Source organism: Carassius carassius, chromosome 16 (genome assembly GCF_963082965.1).
Source record: "Carassius carassius chromosome 16, fCarCar2.1, whole genome shotgun sequence".
Classification (NCBI taxonomy): Eukaryota; Metazoa; Chordata; class Actinopteri; order Cypriniformes; family Cyprinidae; genus Carassius; species Carassius carassius.
In genome coordinates, this window is record NC_081770.1 from 8,701,964 (window position 1) to 8,718,938 (window position 16,975).

Genomic DNA, 16,975 nt, shown 5'->3' on the forward strand with positions numbered 1-16,975 from the left:
CTGTAGAGGATATCAGGACTTTAAAAACTCCTGTTTAAAAAAATACAAATAAATGTATTATTTATAAAAAAAAAATTATACCAAACTTTATATAAAGGTGATTCTCAACTGTTATAAAATATATATTTTTAAACATTTTTCTTAATGCAAATGTGTGCAAAATGGCCATAAATGAGTTTTTCCATTTTAGAAATGTATCTATAAACTGTATCTAATTTGCATATTAATATGTTTTTGGGGAAACATAGAATGAACAAATAAGTGCAATAATGGGAGTAATAATCAGCATTCTCTATCAAGTTGTTGTGTCTCCCAAAATGTGTTATAAACATGCCTTGGTCCTCTGTGTGTTCTCTACAGTGGACATGAAATTGATGTCCTGTTTCACAACAGAAGATCATATTTTCATCTGAAACCCCATAACATTTTCCTGAGATGTTGATTTATGAGACATAATTTGACAATTAGTCAGATTTAAATAATTACAAAATATTACCATATTTCCATTATGTTACATTTGATCACTAAATGAATGTCAGGCCGGTAATTCTGATAAGCACGGGAAAATATGAGCGGTATATGGTAGTCTCTAGGTCATTTGCGGGGGAATTTTTACTTTACAAATTATAGACATGCAGATTTGCACAGATTATGATCACAAACAATAATTACAATTATTACAAATGACTGGAGGTCACCAGGCAATATCCCGTGTGAATAGTATAATATATAATTTTTCGATGTCTTCGCTTCCAGTGCACTTTATTATCTGAATAATGGATCAAAACGAATCAAGCTCCCGTGCTTCATGGCGAGATGTTTCATTTTTGTTTTTTTTATAAGCTTCGACCCTCACATCACTACAACACGACTTGTTTGTAAATTGAATAAAGTAGTCAAATAGTTTACGCTGCGTAAATTTGAAATTAAATAAGTCAAAAAATCCCATTGAGTAAGTCAAGATATGTCTCTGGTAATCAGCATCATGACAAAAATGCTGTTGATTGATCTCAAGTTGTACTGAATATTCCTTTAATAAAACAAGAATATTTGAAGGAGGACAAATGACGGCTCTACTCACCATAGACAGAAACACTAAATGTTTGGATGCCCCTTTTGCTGCACTTATCTCTAGTTGATAATCTCCAGTGTGTTGAGTTGTGATGTTTGTGATGGTCAGAGATCCAGTCTGATTATCCAGCTTCAGTCTGTCTCTGAATCTCTCGTCAGGAACATTAGATGTGATGACAATGTGCTTCCTTTTCTTCATTTTAGCGATGAGAGACTTTTCAGCTCCAAATGTCCACCATATGTCGTCGCCTTCACATATTTCAGTAACATCAGTGTATAAAGTGACAGAATCTCCCTCCATCACTGACACTGAATCACCAAACACACCTGATGAATAAATCAATTTTACACTGATTAAAGCTTCTGAGAGTATTATCTTCTATCCAGAGCACAATGTATGAAGTCATTTACATCATGAAAAGTCTAAATCATCTTGATATTTAACATCTGTGAAGAATGTTATTAAGAATTAAGACAAAAATATATATTTACAACTTACCAGTCATTAACCACAAGCACAAACATAAAGAAAACGCGTGAAACATTTTCCGAACAGTTTGATCTAATGAAACTATCTACTGAAAGCACTTGAGCTGGTGTGTGAATCCTCCCACGATAGAGTTTAACCCTCCTTGTGGGCTCTTTACAGGTGCTTTACAAATGATTTTAGTTACAGAAGTTCTCTTCTGGCACTTATTAAGATTTGGTAGAAAACATTTGCCATTCTGATATTTAATTCTGAGCATTTTCAAAATGTAGTTGATTTACTGTGTAATTGTGCATGGTAAAAAACACAACAAATTTGTACTATCTTCTATCTAACATTTTTACTCTTGCAGCTCATCTTTTGAGTCAAAGTGAAACCTGCTGTGGTTGGCTTCCTATAGAGAGATGTGGTATGAGCTGGACAAACTTGTGAAAAAGTTTCTTCTCACCATCAGCTTTATAGTCAAATTAAATAGTGTATCCACTTAGCATTGACCATATACCTGTACTGTACATACTTCATTTAGACTGGAAGTAGATGGCAATAAGATGTGGTGATGATGCTGCACATATCATAGATGTGAATATTACAATTAGGCCTGTTGGTGAAATTAATTATGGGAAAAATTGAGTGTTAAAGAGACAGTTGGCCAATGAATGAGAATTATTGTATGATTTACTCACCCTAAAACCATGTGTGTGTGATTTCATCTTTCAGATAAATACTTTCTGAATTATATATATATAGGCTTTCTGAAGTGAAGTGATGGGTTTTCTTACATTGTAAGAAGAATAACATCTACACTATTGATGTGTCTGTCTCATCTTATCCCAAGATTACTGTAGTCACCTGGATTTGGTCTGTATCCAGTTCAGATGGTGGACCATGCGCCTAGACATGACCAAACAGCACAGTCCTGAATGTCAGCAGAGATGGTGGTTTCAACTAGAAAATCAACTTTATCTCCATACCAGCGTGATGACGCTGATCTTCAAGCAGAAGGAATTGGATGAAATATTCCAAATGCTACCGATCCCAATCTGACTTGTGATGCGGGCTGGATCTTAATCATACAGTGTTTGTCTGTTGGCCAGAGGAGGACTGCCCATATGATATTGAAGCATTCAACATTGTGGTGCATATCTTGACCCATCCGTTTTGACCCATTTTAATCTGTAAAGGTTGAGACTCAGTGTTTACACTTTTGGGGAGATAAACCCATGAAAGCATACTAAAATCAGTTTATGAACAATAAACTTGCATGAGAATGTTTACTTATTACATGTCATTTATGAGTCTATATTACCAATAGTGGTAATTAATTAGAATTGATGGGAATCGATTCCAAAAATCGATTCCTCACTGTGGGTTTTGATTATTTTCCAATTCTTTTTTTTTTTTTTTTTTGATTGAAGGAACCTAATCTCACCATGATGACTGCAGGATAGGTCGTATAATGTATCCTTCCTATAATATGAAGCTTTGTTTGTAAAAATAAATAAATTGTAGATTCACACAAGGCATCAAAACTATGAATTAACACATGTTTAATTATATATGGAATTATATACATAACAAAAAAATGTGAAACAACTGAAAATATGTCATATTCTAGGTTCTTCAAAGTAGCCACCTTTTGCTTTGATTAATGCTTTGCACACTCTTGGCATTCTCTTGATGAGCTTCAAGAGGTAGTCACCTGAAATGGTCTTCCAACAGTCTTGAAGGAGTTCCCCGAGAGATGCTTAGCACTTGTTGGCCCTTTTGCCTTCTGTCTGCGGTCCAGCTCACCCCAAAACCATCTCGATTGGGTTCAGGTCCGGTGACTGTGGAGGCCAGGTCATCTGGCGCAGCACCCCATCACTCTCCTTCTTGCTCAAATAGCCCTTGATGCCTTCAGTTTGACTCTACAATTTTCATAGTCATGAAAATAAAGAAAACTCTTTGAATGAGAAGGTGTGTCTTTGGTAAACTTTGGTCTGTAATGTATGTATATATATATATATATATATATATATATATATATATATATATATATATATATATATTACGATACAAAAATTTTAATTTTGTCAGCTTTGCCCGTATCGCATGAACTAAATAAAACATGACGTGTCTAAAATAAATGTGCACAGTTCAGCTGAATGATGAAGTTTACTTTGTATACTTTGCACAATATTAACAAACTGAACACTAAAAAATAAAAAAATAAAATAACCAGAACATTTATAACTGATAGAGCTCAAGGTTCATATGTGAGTCAGATGCTCTCTCGGTCACTGATCTATGCTTGTGACATGTTCTTTTATAATTATAATGGCTGATAATAATAATAATAATAATAATAATAGTATTTTAGATGGTAATAAAGTTCAGGACCTTCAATGACGTCATGATCTATACTGTCATGCAGTGCTCAAAATTGTGGACAAATCAGTTCTATCGTAAAATAATCTAGATTATTCAAAATCTGCTGTTTGTTTGCCTTCGTGGCATTATGAACCCAGTTATATTTCTCCGCTCACAATCTTTAAGGTCTGTACACAAATACTATATTGTTTGTTTCTTCAGTTGTGTCATTGCCATTGATGGAGGGAGATTCAGTCAGTCTACACACTGGGGTTGAAACAAAGTATCAAGATGATATTAAATGGTATTTCAGAGGAGTTCACATCGCTCAAATCAGTGGATATCTCAGTGAGATTCAGAGGCAGACGGAAGCTGGACAATCAGACTGGATCTCTGATCATCATGAACATCACAAACACTGACTCTGGAGAATATAAACTGACAATCATCAGTAGCAGCGACAGTGAAAAGATCTTCAGTGTTTCCGTCACCGGTGAGTTATTTAATGAGTGTTTACATAAAATACATGTTTAAAATACCTAATCCTACAGCAGCTGTTGGTTTGTGTTTCAGAGGTTCCTGCTGCTGAACTACTTATACTAATAATGAGAATCTGTTAATTTAGATGCTGGTGAAATAAAACACCTAAATTATTTGAGCACATGGTATTTTAAGAACACGCTCATCGCTGAAATCAGAAGATCAGAGTAAGAAATCAGAAGTAAGAAATCAGAAGATCAGAGTAAGATCTGCACATATGATCAGTGTAAACAGAGATTCAGAGACAGACTGGATCTTTGATCATCACAGACATCAGAATCACAGACTGTAGAATATAAACTGCACAGCACCATCAGCGGTAACAGCTTCATCATCGCCAGAGTAAAGAGATTCAGTGTTTCTGTCACTGGTGAGTAAATTACGGAGTCATGCAAAATGCATAATATCAGCTAGTTTTCCTATGAGTCCAACTACTTTTCGTTGAGCTGATTGTGTTGTTTTAACTGCCGTTGCTAGAAGGCACCATTAATCAGTTAAAATCAATGTCATACAAATGATGAACAAAGTAGAAATTGAACATGTGGCCAGGTATGGTGCTCAATACTAAAATTGTGCTTTGCATTTAACCCATCCAAGTGAACCAACACACACACACACACACACACCATGAATACATGGAGCAGTAAATATCAGGTGAAGGTATTGGTAAATGTTGTATTTATGATTATTCATTCTCTAATAATACTGTCTGTCATTATCCGTTCTAGATTCAGGGTTGTCTTCAGGCGCTGCAGCAGGAATAGTTGTTTCTGTTCTGCTGGAAGTTGTTGTAGCTGCTGGTGTGTTTTATCGTCATCACAGGAGCCATACAGCAGTACCACAACAATGTAAGTATTATTACCTATAGCTGATTTAACAAGATGCTGTATTACATATACTGTGCAAAAAAGAATACATTTTAATATTAGTATTATTATAATTCTAATACTTTTTTATTATTATTTTCAACTGAAACAAAAACCTACACTGTAAATGGTAATCTATTGGGGTGTAACGGTACGTGTATTCGTACCGGACCGTTTCGGTACAGTGCTTTCGGTACGGTGCACGTGTGTACTGAATGACCGAATGCAATATTTTGTGTGCGGAACATCGGTACATTTTCGTGTTTCCACACAAACATATTAAGTGGCGGAAGTCTCCGCATTCAGCACAAATCTCGCCCTGCAGCTGATTCTAAAGTTTTCAAAAGGCATCACGCGACTGTAATTCAAACGCAGCTGCCGTCGGCATTTAAACAGACCTTTGCTCTTAATTCCGATCGGTCCAACGCAATAACGAAATCTGAGCAGGTCTAAAAGCTGAAACTGTTGTTGCTGCACTTTACACTTTGGAAAAGTTATATATATATATATATATTAAATATGAGCAGGCCTACAAGCTGGGATTGGTAATGTTGCACTGTAATCATAGTTATTTATTTATATTTTTCATTATATTTTATTATGTGATATTGGTTTGAGACAGAGTATTTTATTTAGTGGAGAACTTTGCAGCAGTATTTTATTTCCTATTCTTTTTTATTATATAACGTTATATATTTTATTATATTTTATTAAAAAGTGTTTAAAAAAAGTGTAAACAAATTGTTAAAAAAAGTTTACAGTAATAAACAACCTGCAGTATAATGTTTGCATTTCTTTCCCTTTCTGAACCGAAAATGAACCGAACCGTGGCTTTAAAACCGAGGTATGTACCGAACCGTGATTTTTGCGTATCGTTACACCCTTATTATCTATCTATCTTGTATTTAATTTTTAACAGCACAGAAGCAAAAGAGCAGTGAGGCAACGTCAAAGCAATCAAAAACACAAATAACTCCTAAATAAATGGAATAACAATTAATAGAACAGCTCAAAGTGCGACCTTTGTCACGGAGCACTGAGGATTTAATCTCAGTTTTGTTTTTGATTTTGGCCACATTATGAAAACATGAATGTTCCTTTAATGTGGTGCGCTGTCGCCCTTTCCACGAAACATCGAAATGAGTCAGTTCATCTAATGCGACTGATGTATAGGCAACAGTCTCCATGGCGTTCTTGCACAATACTAAAGTTGTATTTGCCTGTTACTGACTTTTTTAAACTCACTGTTGTTTGTTGACAGCTGCTCTGAAATAATAGGTTAAGTGTTTGGGGAGCATTTTGGTGCTACAGTGCATTCTTCATTCGCCAACTCTTGCTGCTTGCAATACTCCACTCTTCCTCCTAGACAATTTCTCAAACACATCTGGAGGTTCATTTGGTCATATGTGGTTTGGCACTGCAAGGATGATCAGATATAGCTCTGTCTTAGGTGTCTTGTATAACAGACAGTGTTGTTTATTGCTCTTTTCACTGGTTTTTTTCACAAGTCAGTAGAAAGGTCTCTTTAGTGCTCCAAGTTATTGGAACTTTCACATTAATTTTCTTCGGTCAGTAAAATGCTAGTTTGTTAAGAACCTTTTCACAAATGCATGCAATAATTATGTTCATCGAACAAGCATTGGAAAAACACTTTCCAATGAAGATCTGTAAAGCTTATTTGGATTATCTTTAAAAAAAATGGTTAGAGGTACTTTTATTTTTTGCTGAGTATTTTATTTATTTATTTATTGTGTAACTTAAACATCAGACCTCCTTGTTCATTGTAACTTTTGTGAATGTGCTTTCTTACAGGAGGATGATGATGATGGTAACTCACCGCCTGAGCCTTAACATTTGTTTGAGGTAGATCATGAGATGTCCTTAAACTGTTTACTCACAAAGTGATCTGAAGATTTCACTAATCAGTACCAATAACGGTACAATTGTCACACCTATTACATGGCACACCAGTTTAAATCTCATACTTTTTTTTTTCCTAAATAGATTAAATGGTGACATTTAGCATTAAACAGTATATGAGAAATAATGTAAGCAACATGGTAAGAGCATTAGAACAGATCAAATCTGCTAAAGTGATTGAGATGGAAACAGAACAGTGGGACATCTGTTTCATGTCTTCTGCACTACAGGAAGTATTATGCACATAATTTTAATTACCATAATTTTTGTACATTCTTTATATGCTCCCTGAGTATAGTGCTATTTATAAAGTGTAATTAAACTTCAGACACACGATTAAACGTTCCTTAAAGATAAAATGTGTTTCTTTTCACCAAGTCAGAATATGGACATGCTTTTAATATATATACTGTAAAACCCGACAAGTTAACTTAACTCAAACCGTTTGAGTAAACAGATTGCCTTGATTTAAACCATGTAAGTTTTAAAACTTTGCATTCAAGTAATTAAGTGATTAACTAAGTGCTGATTGAGAATTAGTGATGAACAGCTGCTGTTAACAAACAGAATCACTGAAGAAAAGAGAAACACAAGAACTACTACAACTGACTTCAGACACAGCCTTAGATGAAATCAACTGAAATAAAATATATGAAATCTCTCAAGATCTGATTAAACAACCCCACAAACAGCATCACCAGCTCCACTTATTAATAACCAGACTGACTTTATTTCTGTCAGACGTCTACAGAAGATCTTATTGAGAATGAACTAAGGTTTAGATGTTGATTTATTGTTTCATTTGAAGTAACCATGTTAGAGATCAGTGTTTGCTTTAGTTGGGCTCTTGACCCTTGACTTCAGTCTTTGTGTTTTCTCTGGCTGTTATAACCGTGTGTTTCTAAAACACATTTGTTGTAGCCCAAAAGAAACCCAGAAGAAATGCCATCAGGTGCTAACCTGTACCTAGGTGTAGGTTGTTATACTTTATATTGGCGATGGTAATCATCAATTATTGAACTGCTTGGAGTCTAATCTCTGATGAAATAGGTGTTGTGTAATTTGATTGATTATAGTAAAAGTGATTCTAAGAGCCAGTGGTTCTATAATAATCAGTTAATACAAAGACTTTCCAAACAGTTTGGAAACACCATTCTTGAGGTTCTTATTCTGATTATTGATGTCTGTGTGTGACTAGTTGACACCATAGATGACCACACTAATTGAAAAGTCATTCAAATTAACCGATTATCACAGAACCACTGGCTCTTAAAATAACTTACTATATACTATAATGAATCAAATTACACAATACCTATTTCATCAGAGATTAGACTCCGTACAGTTCAATAATTGATGATTACCATCGCCAATATAAAGTACATTATCCTGCCAATTTAAAGTACAAAATTCTACGCCTGGGTACAGGTTAACACCTGATGGCATTTCTTCTGGGCTTTTGAGTTACAACAAATGTGTTTTAGAAACACACGGTTATAACAGCCAGAGAAAACACAAAGACTGAAGTCAAGGGTCAAGAGCCCAACTAAAGCAAACACTGATCTCTAACATGGTTACTTCAAATGAAACAATAAATCAACATCTAAACCTTAGTTCATTCTCAATAAGATCTTCTGTAGACGTCTGACAGAAATAAAGTCAGTCTGGTTATTAATAAGTGGAGCTGGTGATGCTGTTTGTGGGGTTGTTTAATCAGATCTTGAGAGATTTCATATATTTTATTTCAGTTGATTTCATCTAAGGCTGTGTCTGAAGTCAGTTGTAGTAGTTCTTGTGTTTCTCTTTTCTTCAGTGATTCTGTTTGTTAACAGCAGCTGTTCATCACTAAAGCTCAATTATCACTCAGTTAATCACTTAATTACTTAATTGCAATGTACATCTTCTTTCAGTGAACTCAACTGAATTAAGTTCAGAGTACTCATAACTGTTAGTTTTTTCAACTTAAATGGTTTAAGGCAATCGGTTTCCTCAAACGGTTTGAGTTAACATAACTTGTCAGGTTTGAATGAGGCTGTGTCTGAAGTCAGCTGTATTTCCTTTCTCTCTTTTCTTCAGTAATTCTGTTTGTTAACAGCAGGTGTTCATTACTAAAGCTCAATTATCACTCAATTAATCACTTAATTGCAATGTATATCTTCTTTCAGTGAACTCAACTGAATTAAGTTCAGAGTACTCATAACTGTTAGTTTTTTCGACTTAAACGGTTTAAGGCAATCGTTCTCCTCAAATGGTTTGAGTTAACATAACTTAAGGATATCTGTTTACTCAAACGGTTTGAGTTAAGTTAACTTGTCGGGTTTTACAGTGTAGTAGGTAACAACAACTGACCTTATTTCAAACATATTTCAACGTTGAAGGTTGGTCATGTGCCGGCTGGGAATAGATTTGAGCTCTTATTAATGAACGTTTGGGCTTTTAATTACATCTTATGTGTAAAGGAGTGGTTTTGATAGCTTTGTAAACGTTTTTGATGATAATATGTCAAAAGATAAATGGAAGTAAGCTAATTAATTAAAACTAAAAGTCTGCACTGTAGAGTCTATCAGTGACGTCACTCGCGGTCTAAATTTGGCTGACACTATTTCAAACCAGTGTTTCAAACACGTTTTGATTTTTCATTTTAAACAAATATTGATTAAAATTGTACTGTGATTTCAGGAGTGTCTTACAAACCCTCTAAAACAGAGGGGAAGTTCCAAGAAAATTTCTAATGGGAGCTGCTGACAGAGATAGAAAACACAGGTGATCCGAGGAAGCTTATTAAATAACTTAATATTTATTTTACACAACATATCATTATGCATCTGTAACATCAAAAAATGTGAATACTGGTATTTTAAGATTTATATGTATGTTTTCCATTTTGCTATTTTTCTTTTCTGCATTTCCCCTATTCTCTAGTTTGTTTATTTCTAATAAGGAGCTGGAGGCTGTGGAGAAGCAGATCCGTGACCTCGTGGAGAAGCAGGCCCTGCTGAGAGAGTGGAGAGCTGTGCTGGAAACATTCAGGGGTTGACGCTCATAAGTCCAGGGTAAGAAAACAGCTAACCCTACTACCACCTCTACTCTGTGTGGTTCTCAGCACAAGCTTGGTGCACCCAGGACGCGATCTTCCCAGATGTCCACAGCATAAGACATGAGCCAGGACCTGGGCGATGACCTCTCTCCTTCCAACGCCTCCGGTCTTCAGGATCTCCACCTGCAGGAGCTCCACTTCGCGAGACAGAACACGACACTGTGATCATCTGAGAGGGTTAACAACACGAAAGGTTCAGTAGACTTGTTGCTTTAAATGAATGGTTGTTGTCATGGTGTAAAGAACAGAAAACTGCTATTTGTTGATAACTGGAATCTTTTCTGGGAGCGTCCTAAGCTGTTTCGCGCTGATGGCCTGCACCCCAGCAGAGTCGGAGCGGAGCTGCTCTCTGACAACATCTCCAGGACACTTCGCTCCATGTGACTAGTAAGACAATTCTCAAATAACTATTATGATGACTTTTGTTCTACACGCTCAAATAGAAGTACTTGTGCTGTCCAATCAATAAAGATTGTGTTTGTTCCAGTGTTAATTTTGACAGGCATTTTTGATTTAGCATTAGTCTAAACTCCACCAAACTACTATTATAAGCATGAGCCCCGTCAGACTGGTAGTGGCTGAGGTGTTGCAACAATATATAGTGATATTCTCAATGTTACCCAGAAAACAGGATACAGGTTTAACTTTCGAAATACTTCAGCTTAATGTTACACTGTCAGACATGCAAAAGAAATCTAATGTATCTCTCTGGCTACTAGGGGTGTGACGAGACACTTATCCCACAAGACGAGATGAGACACGAGACTGGGTTCATGAGAGCGAGATGAGATTTTTTTTTTTTTTTTTAAAGAAATCCTCAATGATTTTTTTTTTGTATTATTGACACTGTTTTCCTAATGAATGTTGTTCAGTTGCTTTGACGCAATGTATTTTGTTTAAAGCGATATATAAATAAAGGTGACTTTGACTTTGAATGATAAAATAAATATTTCATTTCATTTCATTCATCTCCTTTTTCGTAGTACATACATTTTCACATCAATTTATTAAAAGTAAAAAAAAAAAAAAACATGTTTAGGGCACAATGAAATGTTTCATTTTTTCCCCAGCATATTATTTTTTATTATTATTGTTAACAAATTCTGTATTTTAGCATGTCTAACTATTTGAATGCATAACACAACTTAATTTATTCATTTTATTTTTTCTTAAAGGTAGCCTTACTGATATAGATATCATACCTCAAAGTGTTGTTACTGACCACTTCCTTGTATCGTGCATGCTGCATATTACTGATATTAACTATATTTCCAAAATGAGCATTATGAATGTAAGAGCCTTACATTACATTTATAACAATCATTGTTAATGTTTGAATTGTATTTCAGGGCAGTTTGTGAAGACAGATAATCAAGAGAAGTCAGTTCCAGATCCACACCAGACCTCTCTCTCACGAGGATTGCTGTCTACTAGCATATTGTGTTCTCTTCAGACTTCGGGGGATGCAGATATTACTCAGGGACATGAACACTTGAATATTGCAAGAATAGAGAAAGTAAGAATTACTTAAGATTTTAGAATTGAATGTTAATTGCTTAAACATATATACATATATATATATTTTTTTTTTGAGATTCATTAAACTTGATTTGCTATAATACATCTGTTCATAAGCTATTGCATATTATTTTCAATGAATTATTTGTAGTGGTTTGGTTAAGGGTGTGATTAGCTGACGTATTATTTGTGGGAGCTTGTGATTAGTTGATGAATGTGTGCATTGTTAATGCTAATATTTAAATGCAATGTACTGAGTGCCTACTAAGACTTGCATGTTTGTGCATAATGTTTTGACCCTGGATGCTTACAGAAGGGTATAGATATTTAAATATATGGAAATGTATTTATTATTAATATATCTCAATCTATGTGCTTCTGTATGGGCTGAATGCTTTCAATCATATTTCGCTGTACATCCTATGTTTTTATCAATAATCTGGGTGTATTACTGTTCATATTTGCTTGTTAATAAATTAACTGAAATCATTTCGAGTATGTATTCATCATTCACAGCTGCTGAAACAGCCTTTAAATTAGTTTGGGCATATGAGGACATAAATTAGGTTCAAGTACTGCATGTCCGCCCATAGAATAATTATAAAAAATGACCAACTGATTACCAGCACACGACCAACGATCCACGACGTTGCCACGACGTCACAAAGTTACGTTGTGGCGACGTATCTGGGAATTTCACTTTTCCGGTTGCCACGACGTAATTATTTGTGTTAGCTGGGAAACCAATGGTTGTGTGGATTATTTTAGAAAAATGTAGAGGATTTAAGTTAATCTGTAAACATTATTTAATATATGAAGTAAAAAATAATCTAATATAGTAAAAATGTATAAACTTTATCTGGGTCAAATCGACCAAAAATGGTTGTTTTTAACCCAGTGTTTTTTAGAGTGTAAATTATGTTTATCTGAAAGTGTAACAACACAAACTGGTTTACTTTAAGGGGTAGGTTTAGGGTTAAAGGAACGTGTGTGTGAAACTATTGAATTAGCAGGTTTTTCTTTGCAGAAATCAAAGGAGCAGCCTGTGTATGCAAAGGTCACCAAAACATGCTGATTAAAACATAATGTCTCTAGAGAGCTCATATGGGCCCTGACTCGCACCTTTTAGTTCATATTTGTTCTCTGACATTTGTTTATTCTCTTCTGTTTGTGCCACCTTTTTTTCTAGCACATTCCTAAATTGTATTCAGTGTTGGGAAGGTTACTTTGAAAATGTAATAGATGACAAGTTACCCTATTTTAAATGTAATAAATAGGTAGTGTAATTATTTCATAACCTTCTTTTTTAAAACTAATGCAACTGATTACATGTGATTACTTTTTGATTACTTTTTTTAACAGTTAATTATTTTTAGACATTTAAAGCAGGCAGGGTTAACCTTAGTGCACTTAACACAGATTACTGACTGGATCACAACAGTAAGAAGACTTAGATGTGGCTGTTTTCATAGTCACGGCAGTTTATAATAATATATAATAACAACAAGAACAGACTCAAACACAGATTACTTCAGTTTTTTCAAATAAAATATCTTTATAATTGTCATTTCTTTTCAAGTGTCGCAAAAAAAAAAAACAGCAGCTAAAACAGCACTACAGCACCATGCAACAGGTGACTGTGTCATGTGACATAATATGTAATGTGAAAATTGTGCTTTTCATACGTTTGTCCGCTGGTTCCCGCCTCCTCCTTCCCGTGATCATGGAGTTTATGTTGTTAGAATAATCAAATGTAAATGATCAGGTTACATCACCAGATATAAGACAATATAATGTGAATCCTTAAGCTTTAAACTTTAGAAATTAAACGACATATATGTAAAGATGGGTAGACATACGGGGTGATTCTATAATTGGAGATACATTTTGCATTTCAATTTAAAAAAAAAAAAGGTTGTCATACAGAACCATTGTTTAAGAATTACCTTGAAAACACTTTAAAGTTTATATATTCAGTGCTATACAAATACAGATAGTTTATTATTTTCTCTATTTTATCAAAATATCACCTGTTCATAGTTTTTCTCGTCAATTCTGTTACGGACGAACAACCAAATATATAGAAGTAACAGTACATCAAAAAATGATAAATCTTTTTAGTTTCATTTGTCATGTAGTCCTTTTATTCAGGCCTTTAAAACAGATATTAAATGTCATATTTATACAACTTCAAAATTAGATTCACCCCCAGGCAATAGTGGATTATCCAAAGGGTGCACTTGTTTTTTTATCAAATTACTTGAACATTACAGGGTAGAGATAAAACTATAACATATATCTTACTCTTGCACAATATAAAAATAACAATATTAAGTAGTTTGATATTTCAATGTATTATCTCATTAATATTCAAGATGAAAGACTAAAAACAGAATTGACACATCTGGCAACAGAATTGACGGGGGTAACAGAATTGACCCAAACCAACCAGAACATGCCTATAACAAGAAAATAACTGCTGAGTTATTGAGAAATACTCGACCAGATCCCTTACGAAAATTAACCATGGTTTTACTACAAATAAAACCAAAAAACCATGGTTACTATAGTTTAACCATGGTAACCACAAATTAACCATGGTTTTGCTATATTAACCGTAGTTTAACCATGGTATTTGTAGTAAATCTGTGGTTATACAAATGGTAGTCAACATGCCAAAAAACCATGGGTTACTACAGTTTTACTATAATAAAATCATGGTTATTTTTCGTAAGGGATATCCCTCTGGATCTCTACATGCCGTGTCGCAACCTTGGTCGGAGGTGGAATTAATCTGAGGATGTCCTCATGTGGGTACCAATGAACATCTTCATGACCAGGCCAAAAGAATAAATTTTTTCCTATTTGGTGCATGCACTTGACCCTCACATGAGTCTCATTGACCTCCAGGATGGTACCAGGATAGATATTATGGTCATATGTGAGGACACACCATTGTCCAACCACATCCTGGCTCTCCCAGTGTATGTCTGTCTGTTGGTCTTCATCTCTCTCTTCAACAGCTCTCTCTTCTCCAATGGCTCTCTCTTCTCCAATGGCTCTCTCTTCTCCAACGGCTCTCTCTTCTCCAACGGCTCTCTCTTCTCCAATGGCTCTCTCTTCTCCAACGGCTCTCTCTTCTCCAATGGCTCTCTCTTCTCCAACAGCTCTCTCTTCTCCAATGGCTCTCTCTTCTCCAACGGCTCTCTCTTCTCCAATGGCTCTCTCTTCTCCAACGGCTCTCTCTTCTCCAACGGCTCTCTCTTCTCCAACGGCTCTCTCTTCTCCAATGTCTCTCTCTTCTCCAATGGCTCTCTCTTCTCCAACGGCTCTCTCTTCTCCAACGGCTCTCTCTTCTCCAACGGCTCTCTCTTCTCCAACAGCTCTCTCTTGTCCAAGTCTCTGCTTTCCATTTAATGTGAGAGGATCAGCAGGGAACTTGAATGTCTTTGTTTGGTGGCACTGGCACACCAACTTTTGCTGAGTGGAAAAGGAGCAACTCACATCCCGGTAAATTAGCTGATATGGGAAGACCGTGACCACTTGGTGGATTTTTATGGTGAAGGGTACGACAGGAAGTGACTTTGGCATCACCTCCATTGCGATAATGGCATGTTCTTCAATGTAGAACAGCTTCACTGGATGATGGTGCATCCACCAATGCTTGAAAAAGTTTTTGTGCATTTGGCACATCTTTCCCACTGTTAGCTAATGCGTCCGCTCTGCGTTTCTCTGTGTGTGTGTGTGTGTGTGTGTGTGTGTGTGTGTGTGTGTGTGTGTGTGTGTGTGTGTGTGGCTATAAACACCCATTATGCATTTTTGTGTCTGTTTGCATCATTGTGTGATTGTAACCAAGGCAGGGGCAGTGTGAAAACCAAGAGATGGACATTGGTCAATTCTGTTACAGTACCTTGGTAACAGAATTGACAGTAACAGAGTTGACATTTTTAGCATTTTTTACTAATAGCACCACATGCTAGCATAAAGGCTAAGAGCACATGGCCTGATACTAAAGATGATTTTAAAAACTTTTAATACCTGCTTTTGTTAATAGCTTTGAACTTTGCTTTCCCTATGAGATTGTTGAAACAGTTTTGACATGTTATATAAGAACTCTTGGTGCAAGTGCCTGTAAGATTACATGGCTTCAGAGAGAACAAAACACATACCTCCTAGTTCTTCAGAGTTTAATACCAAAAGGGAAGTGACATCATCTTGCGTTGCTTAGGATACTGATGCGACAGATAAGCATAATTTAAAGAGACAATAACATGTAGTAACAGAATTGACACAGGATTTGTGGATTGGTATTTTTCAACAATAAAAGTTACTTTTAAACAAATTAATTTAGCATCATTTGGAAACTGTCACCAAAAATAATTTATAAACAAAAATAATTCAAACCCAGATTTCTGAGCCAAGTGGATTTTAAATGCAGCTTCCAAATGAAAAAAAAAAAATTTCAGAATAATATTTTTTATATATTTGATACAATCACAGCGGTGTAATTAGATCGTCTAGTGCACAGCATCAGCTGTTAAATTCAAATCTGCGTTCGCTGGCTGGCGCTGAGCCAGAGACAGACGCGTTCGTACAACGCTTCATGATAACCAATCAGAAACTATTATGTTGCGCTTATGGATGCAATGGCCAATCAGAGACGTCCAGAAGAGTCATCACTGAAACGCAGTGTTTTGTTCACTTGCTCGCTGACTGAATTATTTAGCGAATTCTCTCATCAGAAACAACAAAAAGTGCAGATGTGCGTAAGAATGTAAGTAAGATATTCCTTTCATAATGTAAAGTGCTTCAGTGATTTTAATGGGAGTTTTTGAGAGTGCCTGAACTCTGGCTAGACTGAATGAAAATGTTTTTTGATAATGTAAATGTTCTTTACTCTCTGTAAAATGAAAGTGTTAAAATAAGTATCTTACAATATTGTTATTAAAATTTACATTAAATGCAAATTCAGTCGTATTAAAAATATTTTATGGCATGATATGGCACTTAAGTAAAAAGTCAGGTTTTTGTGTGTAGTTAATAGATTACACTACATTTCCATATATTGATCAAATAACAATCTATAAAGGTGCAAAACGCGTTTACCTACACATATTTGAGAAACGA

At 35.3% G+C, this 16,975-nt stretch overlaps 1 protein-coding gene across 1 annotated transcript in view; it reads right to left on the reverse strand.

Moving 5' to 3' along the window:
• The window catches only part of LOC132159342 (uncharacterized), a 103,008-nt gene that overhangs the window by 970 nt on the left and 85,063 nt on the right, over window positions 1-16,975 (reverse strand). The gene's annotated exons all lie outside the window — the stretch shown is intronic.